Here is a 6,520-nt window from a genome sequence, read left to right on the forward strand (position 1 = left end):
CCATTTACAGAGCAGGCCTTAGTTATAATTATTAATGACACCTAGAAAAGTATAAGCACATCCAGAAATAGTCTAATGATTTAGCAGCTGAATTTTGCCTAAGACATTAGTGAAAATCATGGTTGAAGCAATCAGAATGTGCTTTTAAGTGACTTGTATTTATGTGTCAGTGCAAGTTTAATTAAAGTGCATCCTTAGCATGTGGTTTGTTGGTTTACTTTTGAGTAGTGTAGGAGGAAGTGTGAGAATAGGCAAATAGGCAAGTGGGTAGGACTATTAGAAAAAAAGAGTTTAATTTCATAGAAACTTTACTGACAAAGTCCTCTTAACAAATATCACAGGTTACATTTTCATTTAATGTCTGAAAAATGACTGAACTGAATGACTATTTGTGTGCAACAAACTTTGTTAGTATTACTTTAGTTATCACTGGTGGAGTGTCCACCAGTTTTTCTTTCAAATAGCAAGTGGCTAATGGAAATTGCTCTGACCACCATCCAGAGAGAGACCTGAAAGTTCTGTAGCAGGTACTCTTCATGGTTCACTGACTACTATTGCAAATAACAAAATAACAACGCTAATTTTGATTTTATGATTAAATAAATTTAAAGAAATAAACATGTATTCCTTTTCTGGTGTCTCATCTCTGAAAATATATTCCTGTTTCTTAGTTCTGTAATTCTGTTTTAACTGGGTGCCTCCAATTTTATTTCTAACAGAACTGGATGTTTTTTTTTTTGTTCTCATATTAAAGAATGTTCATTTTATAAATGACATTTTTCTTACTGCTAAAAGGTAAGTAGTTCTTTCTTTGTGTGTCCACCAGAGGGCATGAAAGCCTATCTATGATTCCAGCCCATTAACTAGATTTGATTTAAAGAGTAAATGAAACTATAAGCTGAGTTACTACTATTATCAGATTATTGACAGACCCTAGCAATATGAAAAAATAATGGGGTTCCAATTTGAAAAGAGGTATCTGGTACTTTAGCTCATATTGCGCACATGTAACCTGTGCATCAGGTGGGATGCCTGCCATCAGAAGAGTAAGTTTGAGACATACTCCATCTTCAGGGGATGAGAACTTTGAGCTTGAGTTGCCTGCAAGGGTGGGCTAATCTGTGCATATGATGCCAATGTGATATGTAATATCTACAACACTGACCTTATAGGTGTAGCTTATTTCTTTTTTACCTGACTACAATTTCTCCTTTAATTTTCAGTTTTGTAGTTCCAAATTTGTTTCATTTGTGTTAGGAGCACAACTTTTATAAAAGACAACTTTGAAAGTCGATATCTTTCACAGAAATGAAATAAAGCTGTCATAGAACTGAAAAGCATTGGTTTGGATAATAACATGAAAGTCACCCAGAATATTATATTTAAGGCAAAATGTGATATACTTCACAATTTATTTTTGTGTAAAGGAAAGTGAGACAATGAAAATATGTTGGTTATAAGACCCCACTCTTAATAATGATTTTTTTTTTAAATAAAAAAAGAAAGGGACTAGAATCCAAATAAATTTTTTACTTTCAAATTCATTTTGTTTGTGATTTTGTACAAAATAACTTCATGCAGGTATTTTTATATTTAATATTAGATTCTTGGCAAAATAGTATCATTTTTATGTTATTTTACTAACTATAGTTCCAGAAAAGTGAAATAGAAATGGTTCCCCTTTATAAAATGAAGTAATTTGGTGATAAACAAAATGTAATTTTTATTTGTGCCTTTGGAAAATAGTTATTCTTTCCTCTAAAATTATGCTCATCTATACCTATGATCTGACTCATGAAGGAAACAATGTATATCAACCAAGATGCCAGATTTTTATATTATTAAAAGATAGTATTGCTCAAAAGTACTGAAATTACCAATGAAAGTAGGTTGGTTAAAATTTCATTATCATGTTTGCTGGGGAGAGTTTCCTCTTTGGAAAATCTGTTTATGGGATATAATAAGTTAACTAAGTTTCTTTTATCTAGTAATTAATATAATAATGTCTGTCTTTATATTTAATAAATAGCCAGATTTTTTCTCCAATGGATAGGAAAACAGACCAAATAAAGTGAAGTCATGTGTTAATTCAGATTATTCTCTCTTTTATGTACTAAATCTAGGTAAATTTATAATACTAAAGAGTCTTCGGTACTACTGACTAATTGACTTCTAGATTTAGAAGGGCTTAAATGATTATCTTTTCTTGAAGAAACTGAGAGACACAAAATACGAAAGTCTAGGGATTTATTAGAAATAACCTGTGGACAATTGCATGCTTACCTGATATCCTGTGGATTGCTGGCCACCTGAGACATGGCCAACAAAATATATTGATGCTATTTGAGGAGAGTTGGAATAAGAAATGGCATGGCAATCTCTTAAGAGTGACAAAACATTGCTGGGATGCTAAGCTATGTCTGGAAATGTAAGAATTTTTTTTTTCTTTAAGGAGAGTATGCAATTAAAAGGAATACTTTGATAAACTGCTAAAAGTAAGGGACAGCCACCCAAGGGGCACACTCAGGTAACAATAGATGGTCACTAACTGCCAGCCTTTGAGGTACACATTTTTGGGATCAGAACTAAACTGTGCAAAACCTTCAAGGAGAGTTTATTATGTATATATGTATATATAAATATACACATATATAAATATGCATATACATATATGTACAGTATATGTATTTATTTTATTATATTTTTGTTTGCATAAGGAGTGGATTCCATTGGAAAGGCAACAAGAATTGAAATATGCTCAGAAACAGCCATCACTGAAACATGAACTCCATGTGATTAAGCCTCCACCGTGATTTATAATACGATCCCCCACATCTTTATTTTATCTAGCTTTGGCAATGTTTATTGACTGCTTCACTTTCTGCCATATTAGCTAAATTAGCTTATTTTGTTTCTATTTACAAAATTTGAAGACTTTCCCTTCTCCAGTAGAGTTCCCCTCTGACTGCCTTCTCTAATCAATACTTCCCATTCATTAGCTTTAGAAAACAACAATACTGTATAATGTCCATTTTAATTGAGAGGAAGGAAAACTACCATTTGCAACTAGGGCATTTCTCAACCTTTAAGCTTACATAGGCTTAGCTTTGCATATAACAGCTTAATTTAGAAAACAGCAGAAAAATTTGATGATTTCAACAATCCTTACTAGGTTTCCACCTAAACCCAGCTTTTTCCTAGCAGACTCATCATTATAAGTAAAGAGCCCAGGTCTACTTTGCTTCATCTCCCTATATCTGTACTAAGGTTTTATCACAAAAGTATCCCTTTTACTTGCTTTTTATAATATTTCCAATTTCCTTTCCAACTCCAATTTTGTTTTTTCTCCCTAATTATTATCAACAAACATTTACCCTGTCAGTTTTGTGGAGGCAGCTTAATTCTTGCAAAGGAAACCTTATACTATTTCACATTTGTCAAAAGTCTCCCTAACTGTGATTTGAATAGTGATTATAGAAATTAAAATTATATTATTTTGCTTAATCATGACATCAGTATTTTACAGTATTTTACTTAAGCATGGTATTGACTCCAAGTTGTGTATCATTTTGTATCAAATTAGAAAGAACATTTTTTAGACAACTGAAATAAACACTGAGAAATTGATATCAAGAAATTGTTAACTATTAATACTATTCAATGTGATAAGGTCTATATTATTATAGACCTTAAATGCTATATCTATAATGAAGTATTTGTGAACAAATGATATAATTTCTGAGATCCATTTTAAATAACCAAATAAATATTTTTGTTTTCTTATTTGGAGGCTCTGAATAAAGCCTATATGGTGAATTTAAGAATGTGTCTATTTTATACTTGCTAACTCTAATCCTAGCTCTTGGCTCTGCTTTATGTAAGTAGTATAGTTCAATAAACTATTTTTTCTTTTTTTGTAGAGTATATTTTATTGAGAAAGTAATACATGGATTAGCCCAATATATACCAAAATTCAGTTATTCACACACAGAATGAAAAACATTTTTATTTACTTTTATTTAATGTATTTTCAAATCAACTCAGTTTCAAATTTAAGTGTATTTAAGTGGAAATTTTAAATTATATCACAAATAGAAAATTGACACTTTTTCAAATCTACATAAAAATAATGGCTATAAAATAAATATATTCCATATACCACCTGAAAATATTGCAAACACCATTGGTAGTATGTCACCCTTTGAGAACCTCATTATTATATGCTTTGAAATTAGAGATACAACATAGCATGAGACTAAAAACAAGAAAAAAATTATAGTTTTAATCTTTAGAAATACATATCCAAACAATTAGTGAATGTAGAAAAATTGCTCAATTATGTTTAAATTAATTAAATAAATGCAAATTAAAACAATCTTTGTTTATTCATAAGATTGGCAACAATACTAAAGATTGCTAATATGTTGTGTTGGCAAAAGTGTGGAGAAATAAGTACTTTTATACACTATTGGTGGAAGTATAAATTTATTACAATTTATTAAACTTTTGTTGAAGTCCAGCTTGGGTATAGGCCTCAACAATTTTAATACATATTTACGTGAATTCAGGATTTCTATTTTTAGATACAGTTAGAAATTAATTCTATAGTTACAATACTATAAAAAGGCAAAGATGTTTATCTAAAGCATATTCATTGCAACATTGCTTATAATAGCAACACTAGCAATAAGGGAGATGTTTAAGGGGACAGATTGGGTAAATAATGGTGCATATGTACAGTGAACTATGCAGCCATTAAAAGGGATGTGGCAATATGGAAAAAAAGGTCAAAATATACTTAATTATTAATTTTAATTTTAAAGGGACTATAGAGAGTAAAGGTATATTGTTTACATTTTCAATGGATCTACATATGCCATATATTAAAATTTTTTTCTTTGAAAAATATAAGAAATTGGTGATAGGTACACCTTTCAGGAGAGGGGTGATGGGGAAAGACTATGGGTGTGGGTAATAGAGACATAGTTTAATATTGATATTTACATTTTCTTCTGTTAATTTTTAAAGACCTTATGCATTTAAAATTTTTAAAAGTATGATAATAAAGACTCTCTGGGTGCTGGGATAATTGGTATGATTTGTTTCTTTGTTTTCTTCTTCAATTTTTCTATTTTAGACAAATAATATTTCAAAAAAATTCTTCAAATGACTAAATCACCAGTTTTTGTGAAGGGAAACATAGGGTAACCAATATTGGATTGTGTATGATATTGGTTTTCAAGTAATTACTGCATATCAGGGGCCAATGTTATCCACATGAGAACGACTATTTCTGAGCTTAAAAGCTGCAGAATCTGCTCTAGGAATGACTTTTCTACCTAATTTCCAATTTATTCCCTTACAATGAGATTGGAACTATTCTTTACAGCATGAGACTGTTGAGATATAAAAAATGAAATCCAAAAGGTAAAAGAATTGATTGGAAAGGAGATTAAAGTATAAAGGAGAGTGTATGATAAGAAAATTAATTTGAGAATCAGAATTATTTATTTGATGGTGAAGCTTGGCTTAATGAGACTTTGCTACATAAATGATGCACTAAATATATTGAGTTTTATTTCTAATAATGGCATTGAAGAATTTCAAGCAAACATCCTCACCTCAATTTTCCAACCTTGGAAAGAGGAAAAACTGCTTTCTTCAGGAAAATATGCCTGAAGAACCAATATGTTATTGAGATCAGGAAGGATGTTAGTGGGGAAGAAGCAGGAAAGAGAGGTGTTCAGGGCTAGACAAAAGAAAGCATGAGCCCTTTTAATCAATGAAAGAAATGTAATCTGGTTGGAAGGTAATGAGTAAGGAAAGAGTGGTAAAAGAAAAGGCAGAAGTACCCATGAGTCAACTAATGTCCAGCCTATATATATATATATATATATATATATATATATATATATATATATATATTACAATTTTTGTTACTTTATCTTAAGAAACCAAAGACGGCAGTCTGGTTGCAGTATGAAACATAGATTGGAGGAAGGAAAAGAAGAAGCTGAGCTGTTGCAATCATCTCAGATAAAGAAAATAAAGATTTGGGCTAGGATGAAGATAATGATTTGGACTAAAAGAATGACTTAGAAGGCTTTTAATGAGTTAGAATCTGTAGCAATTAATGTTTGATTGGCCATGGAAATGAAGGCGATGAGTAAGCCCTTCCAGGCTTTTCCATTAAGTATAAAATACCTGTTATATAGCATACAGAATAATGTAAATGTTTTTTAAATAAATTAGCAACAGATTATTAAAAACAAATTATATTGACAGATAATATTATATGTATTTATCATATACAACATGGGGTTTTGGAGTATATATACATTGCAAAATGGTTAAATACAGCTAATTAACAAATTCATTTCCTCACATAGCTATCATTTTTGTGGTGAGAGCACTTACCATAGACTCTCTTTGCCTTTTTAGGGATACAATGTATCATCTTAGTTGATTTTTGTTGCTATAAGGGAATACCACGAACAGGGTAATATATTAAGAAAAAAAG

This window comes from Microcebus murinus, chromosome 1, assembly GCF_040939455.1.
Source record: "Microcebus murinus isolate Inina chromosome 1, M.murinus_Inina_mat1.0, whole genome shotgun sequence".
Taxonomy (NCBI): Eukaryota; Metazoa; Chordata; class Mammalia; order Primates; family Cheirogaleidae; genus Microcebus; species Microcebus murinus.